The sequence below is a fragment of the Capricornis sumatraensis genome, chromosome 2 (genome assembly GCF_032405125.1).
Source record: "Capricornis sumatraensis isolate serow.1 chromosome 2, serow.2, whole genome shotgun sequence".
Lineage (NCBI taxonomy): Eukaryota > Metazoa > Chordata > Mammalia > Artiodactyla > Bovidae > Capricornis > Capricornis sumatraensis.
Window position 1 is genome coordinate 107,237,554 of NC_091070.1, and position 25,020 is coordinate 107,262,573.

The window sequence follows — 25,020 nt, forward strand, 5'->3', positions numbered from 1 at the left end:
TCTCAGGGCTAGCAAAAAGCTTTATACCTCTCCTACCTTACGATTCATCAGTAACTACCAAACTTAAACTAAATAGTACTTAATCTAAGCGTTGAGTGTGCTTTCTTGGCAAATCAACTCTCTTTCTATGCAAATTCACATATTCTTAGCACGCCTACCCCATCTTAATGATCCCATGTATATAGAAATTCTTGATCTTCCTCTGTACTACTAAAACTCAAGGCACTGTGAGGCGGACACAGCAGGACATCTGTCATAATACTGATTAGCAGATTTGACTTCATTCTCTGGTCTGTTGGGAAGGGGAAAGTTTAATAAAGGAAAGTTTCTACCTTTACTAAATTCTCCATGTTTGTTGGTTACTACGAGTGAAATGACACATAACATACAAGACATACAAGACACACACAAGAGACATACACTCTGGCCAGAGGGACAAGAACTGGGCAAACTAATTGCCGTTTATTATTATAAAGCCCTCCTTAGGCAGAATTCCAGACTGTAAGAATAAGCCTTTTCAGTACAGTGCAGGTGCATACATGTTATTGTAGAGCAAAGGGGAGTGAAATCTCTGTCTACTGCAGAGTCTGCACAAAGCCCTCATCTCCTTCTTATCTCAAGAAGGGAATGCTCCCTTGTTTGCAAGGGACCATTAAACTCAAGGCTGTGTCCAGACTCTTTGGCAGAACGCCTCGTATGCAAGGACGCTAAGCCTGAGCAGAGAGACCCGTTTGCAGGCACATCTCTGCTACCCTATTAACCCTTCAATGTTCATCTTTCTCAAAGCTAGAAGAGGAGAACACTTTGGTCAGGATTCATATATGACAAAACCCAATCACAACCAGCTCCAGTGAATCTGCAGCTTAGTAGAGAAACACTGAAGGATCAGTACCATTTCTCCAGTCACAGAAGAGTGAGGATGTCATTTCAGCAACAGAATGAAAATTCAGTTCAGTTCATTTCAGTTCAGTCTCTCAGTCGTGTCTGACTCTTTGCGACCCCATGAATTGCAGCATGCCAGGCCTCCCTGTCCATCACCACCTCCCGGAGTTCACTCAAACTCACATCCAGCGAGTCGATGATGCCATCCAGCCATCTCATCCTCCGTCATCCCCTTTTCCTCCTGCCCCCAATCCCTTCCAGCATCAGAGTCTTTTCCAATGAGTCAAATCCTTTGGCATGAGGTAACCAAGGTATTGGAGTTTCAGCTTAATAGTTGGGAAAAAATCAGTAATGAGTATCCAGGCTTGGGGATGGGTGTGACAGAGTTTCAAGTACAGCAATAGGCAGAGGTACCAGAGGTCAAATTGCAAACATCCACTGGATCATGGAAAAAGGAAGAAAGTTCCAGAAAAACATATATTTCTGCTTTATTGACTATGCCAAACCTTTGACTGTGTGGACCACAATAAACTGTGGAAAATTCTGAAAGAGATGGGAACATCAGACCACCTGACCTGACTCTTGAGAAACCTGTATGCAGGTCAGGAAGCAACAGTTAGAACTGGACACGGAACAACAGACTGGTTCCAAATAGGAAAAGGAATATGTCAAGGCTCTATATTGTCACCCTGCTTATTTATCTTATATGAAGAGTATATCATGAGAAACTCTGGGCTGGAAGAAGCACAAGCTGGAATCAAGATTGCCGGGAGAAATATCAATAACCTCAGGTATGCAGATGACACCACCCTTATGGTAGAAAGTGAAGAGAAGCTAAAAAGCCTCTTGATGAAAGTGAAAGAGGAGAGTGAAAAAGTTGGCTTAAAGCTCAACATTCCGAAAACTAAGACCATGGCATCCGGTCCCATCACTTCATGGGAAATAGATGAGGAAATAGTGGAAACAATGTCAGACTTTATTTTTGGGGGCTCCAAAATCACTGCAGATGGTGATTGCAGCCATGAAATTAAAAGACACTTACTCCTTGGAAGGAAAGTTATGACCAATCTAGATAGCATATTCAAAAGCAGAGACACTACTTTGCCAACAAAGGTCCATCTAGTCAAGGCTATGGTTTTTCCAGTGGTCATGTATGGATGTGAGAGTTGGACTGTGAAGAAAGCTGAGCGCTGAAGAACTGATGCTTTTGAGCTGTGGTGTTGGAGAAGACTCTTGGGAGTCCCTTGGACTGCATGAAGATACAACGAGTCCATTCTAAAGGAGATTGGTCCTGGGTGTTCTTTGGAAGGACTGATGCTAAAGCTGAAACTCCAATACTTTGGCCATCGCATGTGAAGAGTTGACTCATTAGAAAAGACTCTGATGCTGGGAGGGATTGGGGGCAGGAGGAGAAGGGGACGACAGAGGATGAGATGGCTGGATGGCACCACCAACTCGCTGGACAGGAGTTTGAGTAAACTCCTGGAGTTGGTGATGGACAGGGAGGGCTCGTGTGCTGCAATTCATGGGGTCGCAAAGAGTGGGACACTACTGAGTGACTGAACTGAACTGAACTGAATAGCAACAGATATAAATCTGTAAACAAAAGTGAGCATGCATGCTAAGTCGTTTCAGTCATGTCCAACTCTGCAACCCCATATACTGTAGCCTGCCAGTCTCCTCTGTCCATGGGATTCTCCAGGCAAGAATACTGGAGTGGGTTGCCATGCCCTCCTCCAGGGGAATCTTCCCCACCCAGGGATCGAATCCACACCCTTATGTTTCCTACATTGGTAGGCCAGTTCTTCACCACTAGCACCACCTGGAAAGCAGTTGCCCATATTTATTGCACAAACTAATTCTCTCCTCGTGTTTTATTGGATATCCTTCATGATCACCTGAATATAGAACTCTGTGATCTCTACCCTTGATGCCTACTGGCAGTTTCACCTCTATTTCCTGAATGGAAAAGAAGGATGCCCAGAACTCAGGATTTTATATATACTATATGAGTCACATCATTACCAGAGAGACAAAGCTGGCTGAATGGGTACCAGGTATGTGTGTTGTAAGGACTGCACTATGTTAATCTTTCAAATTAGAAGTAATGATGAATCAAAGAAATGGACCAGTGGCCAAGCTTATTTTTTTAAAAATACATTTACAAGAAAAAAAAAAAAAAAACACGTTCAGATACCAAGTCTTAGGAGTTGGAGGACAAGGATCAAAGAGGGTGAAGGAACCAAGAATGCATGTATGACCTGCTTGCAAACTGAGCAAGCATCACCAAAGTAGGGAGTGAGACAAAGCTGGTACTAAACAAATGTAATAAACTTCAGCTGTGGCAAATCTTTAGGTGACAACAAGTATGTTGCAGACGTGGGGTATACTGATCTAAAGGACAAGAGCTAAGTATACACCTCTCCTGGTCCAATTCTAGTAAATTACTCCCTTTTTCCTATGCATATTGATATACATACCTAATATTCCAATGGATGGGATTAAAAGTGTTCATCTCCCTGTGAGCAAACTTTCAAGACAAAAAAATTTTTAGCAAGTAGTGTAAATGCAATTAAATCTCTAAAATCAAAGCTTTTACAATTAATCTTGATAAACTACACTATAAAACATCTTACTAGCCTCTGTGTTGGTTTTCTATTGCTATATTTAAAAATCACTACAAATTTAACAGCTTAAAATAACACATTCAGTTTGGCAGAACATGGCTGGGTTCCAAGCTAAGGTTAAAATAGATGTCAGCAGCTGAGAATGAGTCTTATTCTTGTAGTTATAGGACTGAGGTCCCCATACTTTAGTTTGTGTCAACTGTGAACAGATCTTAGTTCTAAGAACTGTTCCTTGCCCATGTTCACCTCCATTATAAAAGTAGCAACAGAGAACCTCCCTCATGGGAGATCCTTTTCATAACTTTTATCTCTCAGATTTCTTTTTCTGCAAACACTCAGAGGAAACTCTTTGCCTTTAACAGTCTCATGTGGTTAGGTCACCTAGTTAATTTCTATATTTTGTGATCAACTGATATGAGACTGGTGCTATATATGAAAAGTTCCTTCACAACAGAACCTAGAGAAATATTTGAAAGTTACAGTGAATCAGTCTTTTTAGACCATATCTCTAATTTCTTTTCCCCTCTTCAATTAGGCCTCTCCAGTGACCCAAACACTCCATTATTTTTTGAATACAGAATTTTGCCCCTCGCTGCCTTTGCTTATGTAATTTTTCCTGGGTTGCTCATTCACTCCATTTCCAATGCTTAAAACATCATACTTCATTTCTGCATCTACCAATAAAAAAGTAATTTCTATGGTACATTACCTCCCACAATAAACAACTAGAAAAATGAAAAATATATGAAACAATTCTTTTCAGGCAATGAAAAAAGGCAGCAGAGGGCTGTGATTCTTAAGAGAAGGAAACCAACTTAAGTCAACTCTATAATTACCCCAGATTTCTACCAGAAAGACATTTCTGGACTGTATAATGTAGAAAGGGATGGCAGTCAGAGAAATGAGGAGACAGAGAGTAGATTTTAGAAATACCAATGTGGCTAGACTTTGGAGGTCAGAGTGTCAAAGAAAAGGGAATTATATAGTAAAGGTTCTCCAGAAATTTGCATAGCTCCTTAAGGTCTTTGGCTTATTGCCAATTTCTGCATCTATAAGTAACCATTCCAGGTCATGCCTAGAAAAAGCACAACTAATGAGGAACTATAAGCCAAATAATTCTTAAAGCTTCACACAAGAATGTAAATATTTTAGGTACCTACCAGCCAGAGAGGAAAAACTGTCAAATACACAGGACATTCACTAGAACACTATGAGGTTCATAGCATACTAGTGCGAAGAGTAAAGCTACTGTGCAGCCCCAACACAAAAATTTTAAAATGTACTCCAGAAGAATTTCCTGATCCACAAGGGCACTGCATGATAGAACAAATCCCAACACTATTTAAAAGAATACAACAGAATCCAGCAAAGAATTATGCAATATTTAAAATGTCAGCATTAAATAAAAGTTACTGATATGAAAAAGCAAGAAAATGTTCCCTTTAATCAGGAGAAAAATATCATTCAATACAAGCATACTCAGAAAGGAAATTTTAAAAAGCAAGTTTTTTTAAGTTATTTTAACATTAAAATATGCTCAAGAATTAAAGTAAACACATAGACTTATGTAAAAAGAAAATAAAGATATTTAAAAAACAAAATAGAATTTCTAGAAATGAAAATGTGTCTCAACTGAAAATTACATAGTTGGAACTTGAAACAGATTAGACACCGAAGAAGGGAAGATCACTAGACTTAAAGTCATAATAATAGAAAATATACAAAGTGAAACATAGAAAAAAGATGAAAAAAGCAAAATAATCAATGATGTGATTCAGTGGCTTGTGGGGAAATGAGTATAAAATTTAACCCCAGAAAGGAGGAAAATAGAAAACATATTTGGAAAAAAAAAAAAAAATACTAGTTGAAAATTGTCTAATTTGATGACAATCACAAACGCATTGATCCATGGCTCTCAACAAGCTCCAAGCTGAATAAACATACAGAAAACTACACCAAGGACATCATAATCAAATTGCTATATACCAATAATAAAGAAAAATAGCTTATGAACAGAGACAGCCAAAAAAGCCAGTATACAGTGTTACCAAACTCAGAAGCCTATTGTAAAATGAGTAAGAGTGGAGAAAAACCAAATTACATCCACACTAAACTACTGAAAAATGTCAGAATTTGTAAATAAAAGATTTTTCTACTGATAAGCCTTTGAAAAAATAAACCACAAAGATGAAGAAAACAAAACATAGCATTTTAAGCAAGCACATGAGGATACTAACAAACCTCTTAAATAAAAACTACAAAAATTAAAAATAAAATGGACAAAATAGTATAAAAATAAAATTAGAGTTAATTTTCCTGGTGAAAGAAGTAGCAAAAGACAAAAAATCATATCAAAAAAGAAGACAAAATTACTGCATGCCCAAGTGAGAACAGATTTTAATACAAACTTAATAAACAGTATTGAAAAAAGTCAGTAAAGAAACAAGAGAATAAAAATGCAAAGAAAAATGAAAACCAGTAAAGGGATTAAAATAGAAAACAGAAAAAAAAATTCACATGACTCTGTCCCTGAAAAAAAGACATCAAAACAATGTAAAATAACAAAAATGTAAACTATAATATAGGGGGTGGTCCTAAGATGGTAGAGGAATAGGATGGGGAGACCACTTTCTCCCTCACAAATTCATCGAAAGAACGTTTGATTGCTGAGTAAATTCCACAAAACAACTTCTGAATGCTGGCAGAGGACATCAGGCACCCAGAAAAGCAGCCCTTGTCATCTAAAGGAGGTAGGAAAAAATATAAAAGATAAAAAGAGAGACAAAAGGGGGAGGGTTGGAGATCTGTCCTGGGAAGGAGTCTTAAAAAACAGAGAAGTTTTCAGACACCAGGAAACACTCTCACTGGAGAGTCTGTGGTGAGCCTTGGAACCTCAGAGGGCAACATAATCAGGAGGAAAAATAAATAAATAATTAAGCCCACAGATTACGTGTCCAATGGTAACTCCCAGTAGAGAAGCAGCGCAGACACCAAAGGCTGGGCATGGATGCATGGGCTGCATTGCTTAGAGTAAGGACCAGGCCTGAATACCCGAGGGCTTCTGAGGGAACTAACTTGAGATAGCAAATCAGACTGTGGGGTAGCTATCCCTTGAAAAGCCTTAATCCAAGACACCGCCTAAGGCTGCCCAGACACAGGAGGGCTGAGAGGAGCTACTCCACGTTCAAGGTAGGAGGAGCGGCAGTGAGTAGATACCACTTGTCCAAGGTAAAGAGCAGTGCCTGTGCTTTTCTGGAGCAGCCGTGACGAGATACCCCAAATCCAAGGTAAGAGAGACCGAAGTAAGACAGTAGGTGTTGCTAGAGGGCATCAGAGGGCAGACACACTGAAACCATACTCATAGAAAACTAGTCAAACTAATCACACAGACCATAGCCTTGTCTAACTCAATGAAACTAAGTCATGCCATGTGAGGCCACCCAAGATGGGTGGTCATGGTGGAGAGGTCTGACTGAATGTAGTCCACTGGAGAAGGGAATAGCAAACCACTTCAATATTCTTGCCTTGAGAACCCCATGAACAGTATGAAAAAGCAAAATGATAGGATACTGACAGGGGAACTCCCCAGGTTGGTAGATGCCCAATATGCTACTGGAGATCAGTGGATAAATAACTCCAGAAAGAATGAAGGGATGGAACTAAAGCAAAAACAATACTCATTTGTGGACGTGACTGGTGATAGAAGAAAGGTCCGATACTGTAAAGAGCAATATTGCATAGGGACCTGGAATGTTAGGTCCATGAATCAAGGCAAATTGGAAGTGGTCAAACAGGAGATGGCAAGAGTGAACATCGACATTCTAGGAATCAGCTAACTAAAATGGACTGGAAAGGGTGAATTTAATTCAGATGACCATTATACCTACTACTGTGGGCAAGAATCACTTAGAAGAAATGGAGTAGCAATCACGGTCAACAAAAAAGTATGAAATGAAGTACTCGGATGCAATCTCAAAAATGACAGAATTATCTCTGTTCGTTTCCAAGGCAAACCATTCAGTATCGAAGTGATCTAAGCCTATGCCCCAACCAGTAATGCTGAAGAAGCTGAAGTTGAAAGGTTCTATAAAGACCTACAATACCTTATAGAACTAACACCAAAAAAAGATGTCATTTTCATTATAGGGGACTGAAATACAAAATTAGGCAGTCAAGAAGCACCTGGAGTAACAGGCAAATTTGGCCTTGGAGTAAGGAATGAAGAAGGGTGAAAGCTAATAGAGTTTTGCCAAGAGAACGCACTGGTCATAGCAAACACCCTCTTCCAACAACACAAGAGAAGACTCCACACATGGACATCACCAGATGGTCAACACTGAAATCAGACTGATTATATTCTTTGCAGCCAAAGAAGGATAAGCTCTATACAGTCAACAAAAACAAGACCGAGAGCTGACTGTGGCTTAGATCATGAACTCCTTATTATCAAATTCAGACTTAAATTGAAGAAAGTAGGAAAAGCCGCTAGACCATTCAGGTATGACCTAAATCAAATCCCTTATGATTATACAGTGAAAGTGAGAAATAGATTTAAGGGACTAGAGCTGATAAACAGAATGCCTGATGAACTATGGATGAAGGTTCGTAACATTGTACAGGAGACAGAGATCAAGACCATTGCCATGGAAAAGAAATGCAAAAAAAGCAAAATGGCTGTCTGAGGAGGCCTTACAAATAGCTGTGAAAAGAAGAGAAGTGAAAAACAAAGAAGAAAGGGAATGATATAAGCATCTGAATGCAGAGTTCCAAAGAATAGCAAGGAGAGATTTAAAAAAGCCTGCCTCAGAGATCAATGCAAGGAAATAGAGGAAAACAACAGAATGGGAAAGACTAGATATCTCTTCAAGAAAATGAGAGATACTAAGGGAACATTTCATGCAAAGGTGGGCTCGATAAAGGACAGAAATGGTATGGATCTCACAGAAGCAGAAGATATTAAGAAGAGGTGGCAAGAATACACAGAAGAACTGTACACAAAAGATCTTCATGACCAAGATAATCACAATGGTGTGATCACTCACCTAGCCAGACATCCTGGAACGTGAAGCCAAGTGGGCCTTAGGAAGCATCACTATGAACAAAGCTAGTGGAGGTGATGGAATTCCTCTTGAGCTATTTCAAATCCTGAAAGATGAGGCTGTGAAAGTGCTTCACTCAATATGCCAGCAAATTTGGAAAATTCAGCAGTGGCCACAGGACTGGAAAAGGTCAGTTTTCCTTTCAATCCCCAAAAAAAGCAATGCCAAAGAATGCCCCAGCTACCGCACAACTGTACTCATCTCACACACTAGCAAAGTAATGCTCAAAACTCTCCAAGCCAGGCTTCAGCAGTACATGAACCGTGAACTTTGAGATGTTCAAGCTGGATTTTAAAAAGGCAGAGGAACCAGAGATCAAATTGCCAATATCTTTTGGATCATTGACAAAGTAAGAGAGTTCCAGACAAATATCTACTTCTGCTTTATTGATTATGCCAAAGCCTTTGATTGTGTGGCTCACAATAAACTGTGGAAAATTTTTCAAGAAATGAGACTACCAACCACTTTACCTGGCTCCTGAGAAATCTGTATTCAGGTCAGGAAACAACAGTTAGAACCAGACACGGAATAGCAGACTGGTACCTCATTGGGAAAGGAGTACATCAGGGCTGTACATTGTCACCCTGCTTATTTAATTTATATGCAGAGTACATCATGCAAAATGCTGGGCTGGATGAAGTACAAACCAGAATCAAATTGCTGGGAGAAATATCAATAACCTCAGATATGCAGATGACACCACCCTTAAGACAGAAAGTGAAGAGGAACTGAAGAGCCTCTTGATGAAAAAGTGAAAGAGAAGAGTGAAAAAGCTGGCTTAAAACTCAACATTCAAAAACTAAGATCATGGCATCTGGTCTCATCACTTCATGGCAAATAGATGGGGAAACAGTGGAAACAGTGTCAGACTTTATTTATGGGAGCTCCAAAATCACTGCAGATGGTGATTGCAGCCATGAAATTAAAAGACGCTTACTCCATGGAAGAAAAGTTATGACCAACCTAGATGGCATATCCAAAAGCAGAGACACTACTTTGCCAACAAAGGTCTGTCTAGTCAAGGCTATAGTTTTTCTTATGGTCATGTATGGATGTGAGAGGTGGACTGTGAAGAAGGCTGAGCACTGAAGAACTGATGCTTTTGAACTGTGGTATTGAAGAAGACTCTTGAGAGTCCCTTGGACTACAAGGAGATCCAACCAGTCCATTATAAAGGAGATCAGTCCTGGGTGTTCTTTGGAAGGAATGATTCTAAAGCTGAAACTCCAGTACTTTGGCCACCTCATGTGATGAGTTGACTCATTGGAAAAGACTCTGATGCTGGGAGGGATTGAAGGCAGGAGGAGAAGGGGACGACAAAGGATGAGATGGCTGGATGGCATCACCAACTTGATGGACATGAGTCTGAGTGAACTCTGGGTGTTGATGATGGACAAGGAGGCCTGGTGTGCTGCAATTCATGGGGTTGCAAAGAGTCGGACATGACTGAGCGACTGAATTGAAAATACCACCAGGCACGCTCACAAAACAAAGGGCTGAGCAGAGCTAGCTGGCTGCAGACTGGCCCATCCCTGCCAGAGACAGGTAGGTGAGGGCAGCCATAGCTGGAAGGTGGCTATTGTGCCCCCAGAGAGGCATCCTCTACCAAACTGCAAGCAGGATTTGTTGCTAGCCAAAACTTCTTGGGATTCTGGATGGTCAACATCTGCTGGGAGGGTCGCAGCCAGAGATCAGCTCCCCAGAAAAGACACACAGCACACCTGAGAAGGTGTGCCAGTTGTACACCCAGAACACTAAGCAGCAGGGACGGGGGAGGTGATAAGTCACAGTGACCATGCTCACCAACACCTGGTCACCTGAGCAGCTCAGACTTGGGAAGGGCACAAAACGCAGGCCCAACCGAGTCTGCACCTTTGTGGAATATCCAAGTACCTTAACCTGAGCAGCTTAGACCTGGGTGGGATGTGCATACAACCCAGGGCTGGCCTCAGACAGTTTCGGGCAGAGTAACCTAAAGCCTGAACAGTATAGACAGGGAAAGCACACATGCTGTGAGCAGGGGCAAACCCAGTGTGGCCAAGACACTGTGAGCACATGCCAGTGTTATTTGTTTGCAGTGTTCCTCCTTCACTTGCACAACTGAACAAGTGTACCTAAAAAAGTGTCCACCATTGCCCCTTGTGTCAGCGGAGAAGTTAGACACTGAAGAGACCAGCAAACAGAAGAAGCCAAAACAGAGGGAACTGCCTTGGAAGTAACAGGAGCAATAGATTAAAACTCTGTAATTAGCGCTGACTACATACGAAAGGGCCCATAGATCTGGAGAAGAATAAGCCAGATCAAGGAACTACGTGAAATTGAACTGACCCCACACTGTTCACAACAACACCAGAGAAAGTCCTAGATATATTTTTACTATTATCATTTTTTAATTAAAAAAATTATTTTAAGCCCTCTATGACTCCTTTAATTTTTCATTTTTATAACCTACTATTACTTCACAAAAAAATCCTATTTTTTAAAGCAAACTTCATATATATATATATTTTATAATTTTTGTGACTTTTTTTTTAAATTTACTATTGTATTTTTGAGAATCGAACCTCTACTCTAGATTTTTAATCTTTGCTTTTTGGTATTTGTTATCAATTCTGTATCTTTAAGAACCCAATCTTAAGTACCCATTTTTGCTTGCGAGCGAGATTACTGGCTTGACTGCTCTCTCCCCCTTTGGACTCTCCTTTTTATCCACCAGGTCACCTCTATCTCTTCCCTCCACCTTCTCTTTTCTACCCAACTCTGTGAATCTCTTTGTGTGTTCTGGATGGTGAACACTTAGGGAACTGATTACTGGCTGGATCTGTGTCTTTCCTTTTGAGTCCCCCCTTTATCCTTCTGGCAACCTCTGTCTCCTTCCTCCCTCATCTCTTCTCTGTGTAACTCTGTGAACATCTCTGATGGGTCCAAACAGTGGAGAGCACATAGAGAAATGATTACTGGCTAGCTTGCTCTCTCCCCTTTTGATTCCCCCTCTTCTCCTCTTGATCACCTCTATCTCCCTCCTCCCTCTTCTCTCCTCCATGTAACTCTGTGAACCTCTCTGGGTGTCCTTCATTGTGGAGAAACTTTTCATCTTTAACCTATATGTTTTATCAATGGTGCTGTATAGATGGAGAAGTCTTGAGGCTACTGTAAGAATAAGACTGAAAACCAGAAGCAGGAGGCTTAAGTCTAAATCCTGAGAAAACCAGAGAACTCGTGACTCCAAGGAACAGTAATTGATAGGAGCTCATCAAACACCTCCATACCTACACTGAAACCAACCACCACCCAAAGGCCAACAAGTTCCAGAGAAAGACATACCACACAATTTTTCCAGCAACACAGGGACATAGCCCTGAGCTTCAATATACAGGCTGCCCAAAGTCACACCAAATCCACTGAGATCTCAAAACTCATTACTGGACACTTCATTGCACTCCAGACAGAAGAAATCCAGCTGCACCCACCAGAATACCGACACAAGCTTCCAGGAAAACTTGACAACCACACCCACAGTGAGAAACTTACACAATAAAGAGGAACCACAAACTGCCAGAATATGGAAAGGCCACCTCAAACACAGCAATCTAAACAAGTTGAAAAGGCATAGAAATACCCAGCAGGTAAAGGAACAGGGTAAATGCCCACCACCAAACAAAAGAGGAGGAGATAGGGAATCTACCTGATAAAGATTTCTGAATAATGATAGTGAAAATGATACTAAACCTTGAAAACAAAATGGAGTTAAGATAAACAGCCTGGAGACAAGGATTGAGAAGATGCAAGAAAGGTTTAACAAGGATCTAGAAGAAATAAAAAAGAGTCAATATATACTGAATAATGCAACAAAAGAGATCAAAAACACTCTGGAGGGAACCAGTAGAATAATGGAGGTGGAAGATAGAATAAGTGAGGTAGAAGATAGAATGGTAGAAATAAATGAATCAGAGAAAAAAAGAAAAACGAATTAAAAGAAACGAGGACAATCTCAGAGACCCCTGAGACAATGTCAAACGCCCCAATATTCGAATCATAGGAGTCCAAGAAGAAGATGACAAAAAAAAAAAAAAAAAGTCCATGAGAAAATACTTGAGGAGATGATAGTTGAAAACTTCCTTAAAATGGGGAAGGAAATAATCACCCAAGTCCAAGAAACCCAGAGAGTCTAAAACAGGATAAACCCAAGGTGAAACACCCCAAGACACATATTAATAAAATTAACAAAGATCAAACACAAAGAACAAATATTAAAAGCAGCAAGGGAAAAACAACAAATAACATACAAGGGGATTCCCATAAGGATAACAGTTGATCCTTCAATAGAAACTCTTGAGGCCAGGAGAGAATGGCAGGACATTCTTAAAGTGATGAAAGAAAATAACCTACAGCCTAGATTACTGTACCCAGCAAGGATCTCATTCAAATATAAAGGAGAAATCAAAAGCTTTCCAGACAAGCAAAAGCTGAGAGAATTCAGCACCACCAAACCAGGTCTCCAACTAATGCTAAAGGGTCTTTAGACAGGAAACACAAAACGGGTGTATAAACTCTAACACAAAACAATAAAGTAAATGGCAATGAGATCATAATTATCAATAATTTCCTTAAATGGAAATGGGTTCAATGCCCCAAGCAAAAGGCAAAGATTGGCTGAATAGATACAAAGAAAAAAAAAAAAGACCCCTATATATGTTGTCTCCAAGAGACCAAAATTAAAACAAGGGACACATACAGACTGAAGGTGAAGGGCTGGAAAAATATATTCCACGCAAATAGAGACCAAAAGAAAGCAGGAGTAGCAATACTCATATCAGATAAAATAGACTTTAAAACAAAGGCTGTGAAAAGAGACAAAGAAGGCCACTACATAATGATCAAAGGATCAATCCAAGAAGAAGATATAACAATTATAAATATGCACCCAACATAGGAGCACCACAATATGTAAGACAAATGCTAACAAGTATGAAAGGGGAAATTAACAATAACACAATAATAGTGGGAAACTTTAATACCCCACTCACACCTATGGATAGATCAATAAACATAAAATTAACAAGGAAACACAACCTTTAAATGATACAATAGACCAGTTAGACCTAATTGATATCAATAGGACATTTCGCCCCAAAATAATGAATTTTCACCTTTTGCTCAAGTGCACACGGAACCTTCTCCAGGGTAGATCACATCCTGGGCCATAAATCTAGCCTTGGTAAATTAAAATAAATAAATAAATAAATCATTTGAAGCATCTTTTCTGACCACAATGCAGTAAGATTAGATCTCAATTACAGGACAAAAACTATTAAAAATTCCAACATATGGAGGCTGAACAACGCACTTCTGAATAACCAACAAATCACAGAAGAAATCAAAAAAGAAATAAAAATATGCATAGAAACTAATGAAAATGAAAACACAACAACCCAAAACCTGTGGGACACTATAAAAGCAGTGCTAAGAGCAAAGTTCATAGCAATACAGGCATACCTCAAGAAACAAGAAAAAAGTCAAATAAATAACCTAACTCTACACCTAAAACAACTACAAAAGGAAGAAATTAATAACCCCGGGGTTAGTAGAAGGAAAGAAATCTTAAAAATTAGGGCAGAAATAAATGCAAAAGAAACAAAAGAGACCATAGCAAAAATCAACAAAGCCAAAAGCTGGTTCTTTGAAAGGATAAATAAAATTGACAAACCATTATCCAGACACATCAAGAAACAAAGGGAGAAAAATCAAATCAATAAAATTGGAAATGAAAATGGAGAGATCACAACAGACAACACAGAAATACAAAGGATCATAAGAGACTACTATAAGCAACTATATGCCAATAAAATGGACAACGAGGAAGAAATGGACAAATTCTTAGAAAAGTACAATTTTCCAAAACTGAACCAGGAAGAAATAGAAAATCTTAACAGACCAATCACAAGCACAGAAATTGAAACTGTAATCAGAAATCTTCCAGCAAACAAAAGCCCAGGTCCAGACAGCTTCACAGCTAAACTCTACCAAAAATTTAGAGAAGAGCTAACAGCTATCCTACTCAAACTCTTCCAGAAAATTGCAGAGGAAGGTAAACTTCCAAACACATTCTATGTGGCCACCATCACCCTAATACCAAAACCAGACAAAGATACCAGACACACACACACACACACACACACACACACACACACACACACACAACTACAGGCCAATATCACTGATGAACATAGATGCAAAAATCCTTAACAAAATTCTAGCAAACAGAATCCACCAACACATTAAAAAGATGATACACCATAACCAAGTGGGCTTTATCCCAGAGATGCAAGGATTCTTCAGTATCTGCAAATCAATCAGTGTAATACACCACATTAACAAACTGAAATTAAAAACCATATGATTATCTCAATAGATGCAGAGAAATCCTTTGACAAAATTCAACATCCATTTATGATTAAAAAAAAAAAAACCCTCCAGAAAGCAAGAATAGAAGGAACATACTTCAACATAATAAAAGCTATATATGACAAACCCACAGCAAACATTATCCTCAATGATGAAAAATTGAAAACATTTCCCCTAAAGTCAGAAACAAGACAAGGGTGCCCACTCTCACCACTACTATTCAACATAGTTTTGGAAGTTTTGGCAACAGCAATCAGAGCAGTAAAATAAATAAAAGAAATTCAAATTGGAAAATAAGAAGTAAAACTCTCACAGTTTGCAGATGACATGATCCTCTACATAGAAAACCCTAAAGACTCCACCAGAAAATTACTAGAGCTAATCAATGAATATAGTAAAGTTGCAGGATATAAAATCAACAAACAGAAATCCCTTGCATTCCTATACACTAATAATGAGAAAACAGAGAAATTAAGGGAACAATTCCATTTACCATTGCAATGAAAAAATTAAAATACTTAGGAATATATCTACCTAAAGAAACAAAAGACCTATATATATAGAAAACAATAAAACACTGATGAAAGAAATCAAAAAGGACACTAATAGATGGAGAAATATACCATGGTCATGGATGGGAAGAATCAATATAGTGAAAATGAGTATAGTACCCCAAAGCAATCTATAGATTCAGTGCAATCCCTATCAAGCTACCAACAGTATTTTTCACAGAGCTAGAACAAATAATCTCACAATTGGTATGGAAATGCAAAAAACCTCGAATAGCAAAGTAATCTTGAGAAAGAAGAATGGAACTGGAGGAATCAACCTGCCTGACTTCAGGCTCCGCTACAAAGCCACAGTCATCAAGACAGTATGGTACTGGCACAAAGACAGAAATATAGATCAATGGAACAAAATAGAAAGCCCAGAGATAAATCCATGCACTTATGGACACCCTATATTTAACAAAGGAGGCAAGAATATACAATGGAGAAAAGACAATCTCTTTAACAAGTGGTGCTGGGAAAACTGGTCAACTACTTGTGAAACAATGGAACTAGAACACTTTCTAACACCATACACAAAAATAAACTCAAAATTGTTTAAAGATCTAAACGTAAGACCAGAAATTATAAAACGCCTAGAGGAGAACATAGGCAAAACACTCTCCGACATAAATCACAGCAGGATCCTCTATGACCCACCTCCCAGAATATTGGATATAAAAGCAAAATTAAACAAATGGGACCTAATTAAAATCAAAAGCTTCTGCACAATGAAGGAATCTATAAGCAAGGGGGAAAACAGCCTTCAGAATGAGAGAAAATAATAGCAAATGAAGAAACTGACCAAGAATTAATCTCAAAAATATGCAAGCAATTCCTGCAGATCAATTCCAGAAAAATAAATGACCCAATCAAAAAATGGGCCAAAGAACTAAACAGACATTTCTCCAAAGAAGACATACGAATGGCTAACAAACACATGAAAAGATGCTCAGCATCACTCATTATCAGAGAAATGCAAATCAAAACCACAATGAGGTACCATTTCACGCCAGTCAGAATGGCTGTGATCCAAAAGCCTACAAGCAATAAATGCTGGAGAGGGTGTGGAGAAAAGGGAACCCTCTTACACTGTTGGTGGCAATGCAAACTAGTACAGCCACTGTGGAGAACAGTGTGGAGATTCCTTAACAAACTGGAAATAGAACTGCCAAGCAACCCAGCAATCCCACATTTGGGCATACACACTGAGGAAACCAGAATTGAAAGAGACACGTGTACCCCAATATTCATCACAGCACTGGACATGGAAGGACTTGGAAGCAACCTAGATGTCCATCAGCAGATGAATGGATAAGAAAGCTATGGTACATATACACAATGGAGTATTACTCAGCCGTTAAAAAGAATACATTGGAATCAGTTCTAATGAGGTGGATGAAACTGGAAACTATTATACAGAGTGAAGTAAGCCAGAAAGAAAAACACCAATACAGTATGCTGCTGCTGCATCTAAGTCGCTTCAGTCGTGTCTGACTCTGTGTGACCCCATAGACGGCAGCCCACCAGGCTCCCCCGTCCCTGGGATTTTCCAGGCAAGAACACTGGAGTGGGTTGCCATTTCCTTCTCCAATGCATGAAAGTGAAAAGTGAAAGTGAAGTCGCTCAGTTGTGTCCGACCCTCAGCGACCCCATGGACTTCAGCCTTCCAGGCTCCTCCATCCATGCGATTTTCCAGGAGTGGGGTGCCATTGCCTTCTCCACCAATACAGTATACAGTATACTAATGCATATATATGCAATTTAGAAAGATGGTAATGATAACCCTGTATGTGAGACACCAAAAGAGACACAGATATATAGAACAGTCTTTTGGACTCTGCGGGAGAGGGCAAGGGTGGGATGATTTGGGAGAATAGCATTGAAACATGTATATTATCATATGTGAAATGAGTCACCAGTCCAGGTTCGATGCATGATACAGGGTGCTCGGGGCTGGTGTGCTGGGATGACCTAGAGGGTGGGATGGAGAGGCATGTGGGAGTGGGGTTCAGGATGGGGAACACATGTACACTCATGGTGGATTAATGTCAGTGTATGGCAAAACCAATACAATATTGTAAAGTAATTAGCCTCCAATTAAAATAAATAAATTTATATCAAAAAATTTAAACTGTAATAATAAAAAAAAAGACTTTCAGACTCTCCAGAAAAAAGTAAGAACTCATACACTGAGAGGGATCAGCAGGTTCCTGAGAAAACTGGCACAGAAAGATGAACTCTGAGACATAAAGTAAAAATATTCAAGGGCTCTGGAAAGAAAAGATGAAATAAATTATAGAGGCAAGAGAATTAGATTATCAGATTTCTCAAAAAGCAACATAAAAGGCAGGATAATAATGAAGCAGTATTTTCATTACTTTGCCAACTAAGGTCCGTCTAGTCAAGGCTATGGTTTTTCCTGTGGTCATGTATGGATGTGAGAGTTGGACTGTGAAGAAGGCTGAGTGCTGAATAATTGATGCTTTTGAACTGTGGTGTTGGAGAAGACCCTTGAGAGTCCCTTGGACTGCAAGGAGATCCAACCAGTCCATTCTGAAGGAGGTCAACCCTGGGATTTCTTTGGAAGGAATGATGCTGAAGCTGAAACTCCAGTACTTTGGCCACCTCATGCGAAGAGTTGACTCATTGGAAAAGACTCTGATGCTGGGAGGGATTGGAGGCAGGAGGAGAAGGGGACGACCGAGGATGAGATGAGTGGATGGCATCACAGACTCGATGGACGTGAGTCTGAATGAACTCCGGGTGATGGTGATGAACAGGGAGGCCTGGTGTGCTGCGAATCATAGGGTCGCAAAGAGTTGGACATGACTGAGCGACTGAACTGAACGGAACTAAGGGGGAAAAATGTGTGAACCAAGAAAATTATATCTGGTGAATCTGCCACTCAAGTTTTAAGATTATAGAACAAGTTTGCACGTGCCTGAACTCAGGAAATACTTAGTGGGTGTCCCTCCCTATAAGCCTTTTACAGGATGAGCTTCTTCCCATCAAAAAATCATTAGAGAAATGTCCCAGGGTGAAGAGTCATCTCTTATTAACTCTAAGATCCTAAGGCTAATGTAATTGTATAGGGAGTATTGAATTTGGAAAATTATCATTGTGCAACCAACATGGTAAATATTAGGTTGAGCAAGAATCAATGAAATCTCAGAGAATTTTGCTATGAATTTTGCTGTAAATAATTCATTTAATTATTTAATGTTAAAGAATATTACAGAAATTAAATTTATTATTAAAACCGTTCCAACAAAAAACCTCCAGGTTAAGATGGCTTCATTCTGAGTTTCATCAAACAATTTGGAAATAAATGTTAAGCCTATGCAACCAATTTCAGAAAACAGAGAAAGGGATATGCTGCCAACCCACTGTTTAAGACCAACGTTCAAAAGACAATACAATAAAATAAACAACAGAAAACTACAAGATCACGTCTTATGCAGAAAAAGCACTTAACCACCATAATGAGATATCACTATACACTTTATATAATGGCTAAAGTTTAAAACCTGGCATATCAAATGCTGATGAAGAGGTAGAGTAACTGGAAGTCTCATATATTGCTAATTGGAATGTAAAAATTTACAACCACTTTGTGAAACAACGTACCAGTTTCTTATGAAGGTACACATACACTTACCATATGGCACGGAAATTCCTCTGTTATATATATAGCCAAGAAAAGTAAATATATTTGTCCACAGAAAGACTTGATCAGGAACAGTTATGAGCAGCTTTATTCACAGTAGCTGTAAATTGAAAACAACTGAAATGCACAACAGGTGAATGGATGAACAAATTTTGGTATACAATAGGACAGTTGTTTAGTCTGACTATTTTGTGACCCTGTGGACTGTAGTCTGTCATGTTCCTCTGTCCGGGGGGTTTCCCAGGCAATAATACTGGAGTGGGTTGCCATTTCCTTCTCCAGGGGATCTTCCTGACCCAAGGATAAAATCAGCATCTTCTGCATTGGCAGGTGTATTCTTCACCACAGAGCCACCAGGGAAGCCAATCATATTGCAATTTCCATACAAGAGAATATTACTTGACATTAAAAGCAATAACTACTTAAATGGCAACCACACGGATAAATAGCAAAAAAAAAAAAATGTTAAGCATAAGAATGCATATCTATGATCTCATTTATGTGGAATTATAGATGAGGAAAAATTAATCTACAGTGACTGAAAGAAAAGCAGGAGTTCCCTGAGACTAAGTATTGACTGCATACAGGCATGACAAGATACCCTGGGATATTGGAAATGTTCTATATAATGACTGAGGTGTGGTTACTTGAGGACAAATACTTGTCAAACTCCTTGAACTGCAAACTTAAAATGGGAACATTTTATTATATGCAAAATGTGCTTCAACTGATTAAAAATTGATTAAAAATCCCGCTTGCCCTTAAAAATCATGCTGAAATACTACCTTTTCCATGAACTCTCCCGAGTCTCCAGACTCACTGGAAGTGCTTTTTCCTCCTCCTCCCAAAGCCCACCATCAATATTTATATTATAGCTCTCCATAAATCTGCTTTACACTACAGATGATGTTGTGTGTGCTCCTCTCTCCCACTTGAGTTTACATTCCCGGTTTATCCCTTAAAAATCTGTCTTCCACCTGAAATGATTCTTGCTAATGTCAATAATTGCCAAGTGCAACAGTCACAGTGCAGTTCTTACCATAGTTAATTTCTTCTTGGCAACCGATGCTTTTGAGCACTTATTTTTCCTCAAACTATCTAGCTTACTTGTATGTTATTACATTCTCCTTAGTTTCATATTATGGTTCCTTTTTCAACTTACCAAAACAATGATGTCCCCTAGGATTTTCCTCTTGATCTTTTCTCACTGACAATCTTCCCAGACAATACTTTTTCCCCCAACAATTTCTACCACCGCTATACTGATAACTCCAAAATATATTTTTTACTTTTGGTTCTTTTACATAAAAATCACTGTGGACAGTGACTGCAGCCATGAAATTAAAAGATTCTTGCTCCTTGGAAAGAAAGCTATGATAAACCTAGACAGTGTATTAAAAAGCAGACACATCATTTTGCAAACAAAGGTCTGTATAGTCAAAGTTACAGTTTTTGCAGTAGTCATGTACAGATGTGAGAGCTAGGCCATAAAGAAGACTAGGTGCCAAAGAATTAATGCTTTTGGATTGTGGTGCTAGAGAAGACTCTTGAGAGTCACCTGGACTGCAAGATCAAACCAGTCAGTGTAGGAAACCAACCCTGAATATTCATTGGAAGAACTGACACTAAAGTTGAACCTCCAAAACTTTGGCCACCTGATGTGAACAGCTGACTCACTGGAAAAGACCATGATACTGGGAAATATTGAAGGCAAAAGGAAAGGGGGGCAGCAGAAGATGGGATGGTTAGATAGTGTCACCAACTCAATGGACATGAGTTTCAGCAAACTTGAGGAGATAGTGGAGGACAAAGGAGCCTGATGTGCTGCAGTCCATAGGGTTGCAGACAGTTTGACATGACTTCATTACTGAACAATAACAAAACTCATTTACTTACCTGCATTCTGAATATCATATTCACTCAAATTATACTTGTCCAGAAATGACCTCATTTTTTAAACTCTCAAATGTATTCTTCCTTTTGTATTTTCTCTCTTATTAGGAAAATACATAAACCAAGTTACTTTAAATTATATCTAGAGATTATCCTAGACTTCTGGCTATCTCTGCCTATTTAACTGATCATTAAGTCAGACACAACTGGGCAAATGAACAATAGCAACACGTTCTTTTCACTCTATTTTGTGATAGTTTTAAAATCATTTGGTTGTTCTCTTCTCTGACTTAATGCAAAATCATATGAATATAAAATGAAGCTTTATATTACATCTCAGGTTTAAGAATGCTGCTGCTGCTGCTGCTGCTAAGTCACGTCAGTCATGTCCAACTCTGTGCGACCCCATAGATGGCAGCCCACCAGACTCTGCTGTCCCTGGGATTCTCCAGGCAAGAACACTGGAGTGGGTTGCCATTTCCTTCTCCAATGCATGAAAGTGAAAAGTGAAAGTGAAGTTGCTCAGTCGTGTCCGACTCTTAGTGACCCCATGGACTTCAGCCCACAAGGCTCCTCTGTCCATGGGATTTTCCAGGCAAGAGTACTGGAGTGGGGTGCCATTGCCTTCTCCGCAGGTTTAACAATAGGAATATACTAAATTCAGTGTGGGTTCTGTTGATTTTTAAGGTAAATGAACAACAATCAACAGGAAATGTTCATTGAGGAGTTGGATTCATGAGCTCAAATATCAGTGAAGGTAACAAACTTGAGATGAAAGTATAGATTTGGGAGTGCTTAGAACGCAAATAGTGGTTATTTTGACAAGAGTATGAGCATCCAGCAGTGGGTCAAAGTTAGAAGCCTAACACCCTCTATTTTCTTCTGGGAAGAAATGCTGGCTGTGAAGCCAGGGAAATTCCAAGGAAAACTGAAATCTTGAAAGAACTGCTTTGGAAGATGAGAAGGGAAATGGGCAAGGGAAGTGCGGCATGGTTCTTGAGCAGCCCTGAGAGAAGGAGGCAAGAGAACAAGGGGTGAGGGATTTCTAGGACCCCAACCAAAAGATCCCATGGTGTCCTAGGATAGTGACTATCCCGGACTGTTAGTGAGGCGAAGTTAGGCAGGGGAAGGGGTCCTGACAGACTCAGAGAACAGGGGGAGTCAAGAGATTAGAGATCATAGTTAGAGCAGAGCAAAGATGTATAGTGTAAATAGCAGAAAAAATACAAGAAAGGACAGAGTTTAGGTCAGAAAATAAGATTAAAGGGGTGCTGAAGGGGAACAGATGTAAGGAACATTAAAATCAAACATGGGAAGGAATTATATTGGGCACACTGGATGTGATGTCAACAAACACTAAATCTCTCCAATATTTTAGGTGTCTTTTGGGGTAACCAGGAAGGCTTTAGCCAGATATCAAAGTTCTTTTTGAAGATAGTAAAACGACAAGAAGTATACAGTCACCCATATCACCAAAGAATGTTAGTTTAAGTGAATTATAAGTTTTAGGATATCTAATGTGGCTAGAGACTCAGAAATTCTCTCTGGAGTTTGGAGTGGGAAATGGGATGGGAAGATGGAGTGGGAATGAGATGCTACCAGTTCTTGTCACCTTGAATTAACAGAGGGCAAAACCCTGAGGTAAAAAAAAAAAAGTCTGTTTCTTGTGTGTTTAGGGGTTAAAAGGCCTCTAAACATTTTTTTTTTTAATTAGTTCTGATTTTAAGCCCTGGAAATTCATAAACTATTTTACTCATGGAGGATGGGGGAATAAGGGAGGGGGGATATTTTTTTCTCTTTCTCTTGAAAATGAAACACTTCTTGGTAGGAAGTCTTTGGAGAAAGAACTGACTCACAGCTCTGCTTGTGACAACCTTACCATGGTGCTGCTTCTCGGGTCACAGAGAGCTTAGACTTCCTGCCAGTCAAGCAGGTCGAATTTGCCTAAAGAAGAATACAATTAGTATCTCTTCCTGAAAGACCCACTGGTTCATCCTGGAAGACAATTTGCTTTTGTGACTTTTTTCAGCTTCTAGTTTTAGATTTCTTATAGAAGCTAAAGGAAAAGGCATTTGGGCTGCATTTTTGTTTAGGTAAACTTGTTTTAGCTGATTTTTCCTCTCCCCAGTTTCTTTTTATTTTTTCCCTTTTGATCTTAAGTGGAGATCATGTAAAGGGATAGTATCTCTAAAGACTATTACTATGAGACATACCCACTCTCCCCATCCCTGCAAAGAAAAAGTCATATATGTTTGTGAGGTGTGTAGAGGCTGCAAAATACAGACAAAAAACACAGGCAGAGAGAAGAAAGACTACAAGGAGAGTGTCTAGAAATCACAAAAGGCAAAAAGCTCTGCCAAAATCCACAGAAATTTTAAAATAACAGGTATTCCCACTTTAAAAAAATGAACTTGTCAGTCTAAATAAATTACACACATTTAATGACAAAACCTAAAATATAAAGAACCAGCGGGGAAAAAAATAATGAGAGATGAGATTTTCCCAGCTTTCCAAAAGTAACTTTGCCTTCCCAGGAGAGAGCTATTTTGCTGACTCACTAGTTAAGATGGTAGGAGAGATGTGTCAACAGCCCTAGAGAAGAATTACTAGCCTCAATTCTAATCATATCCAAAAAAATTAAAAAATCAATGTAGTTGAGCAGAAGGATTTGGAAGTAGAAATACCATCTCTAACCCAAGATTTTCTAGGCAAACCCTGGGATCTCCACTCTCATACAGGGACTTTTCCCCACTAAGCTTGGTTGCAGAACATTCTGGTGACCATCCATAATGGAGTGCTTTTCTTCTGCATCATAGCTAGTGCCTTAAGTTTCAAAAAGTTCTATCCTTGATAATTGGGTCAGGAATTCTGCTGCACATTAGACAGATACAAATATTCAGCAAACCCTATGAATATTTACCAATCATTGGCACTGCATCCAATAGCCAACTAGCTACTGTTGATGACACCAAAGAACATAAATGTGATCCCTTACATTCTAAGACGGGAGAAAAGACATATGCAAGAGAGATTTTAAAAGTGTGATGGCCTTTGCATGTGGCGGCAGCCATCAGGTGAGATCAGATGGACACTTACAAACACCTCCAGGAACTAGGGAGGAAGAAGCAGTGGACATGACGCCCTCAGGGTACGTTGCTGGCAGTACCGCCAGCTCTCCATCCTGCACTCCACTGCTCCCCACCCCCACACCCCACCCAGCCAACAGGCATGCAGGCTGAGATACAAGGCCAAGCAAAGTCATGTCATATATTGGATTCCTGTGCACCATGGTGGCTGCAAATGCCCAGTTTCTAAGGGTGCTACCTATGCAAGCCTGTCCACCATGGGGTCAACCAGCTCAAGTTTGCTCAAAGCCTTCAGTCTGTTGCCAAGGAGCAAGCTGGATGCCACTGCGGGGCCTGTGGGGTCTTCCTGTGTTAGGGATGATTCTGTGTACCAATCTTTGAGGCTATTCCCATTGATCCACTCCATAAAGTTGTCATAAGAAACCCTAACACCCCGTGGATCACCAAACCAGCCCACAAGCATAGGCTGACATCAACAGGCAGAAAGAGCCCTGGTCTCGGAAAGGGTCACTTGTCCCTGCACAAAATTGGTGGTTCTTCCCAGACGGCCTGGAGATGACGCAATACTCTCCAGCCTGAGCTCCGCCGCTACGGCTAATATAAGAAATGTTTATAAAATTCTTACCTAATAAACAGTTTAGAGCATTCACAAAAAAGGCAACAAACACAAGCCAAGTCAAATGAGAGATGCTTACAGTAAGTAAAGGACAGAGGTGGTAGTGAGCTCAAGCACTCAGCAAACTTCGTCGTGAGCAGGTCACCTCAGCGAGAAATAGTGCATAGGTTTGGAAGGGTGAAGTGTCAATAGCA

General features: G+C 39.7%; 1 pseudogene; it reads left to right on the forward strand.

Annotated features, from left to right (window-relative positions):
- Positions 1–24,208: 24,208 nt before the first annotated feature.
- Positions 24,209–24,808, forward strand: LOC138097522 (large ribosomal subunit protein eL15-like; annotated as a pseudogene).
- Positions 24,809–25,020: the final 212 nt, after the last annotated feature.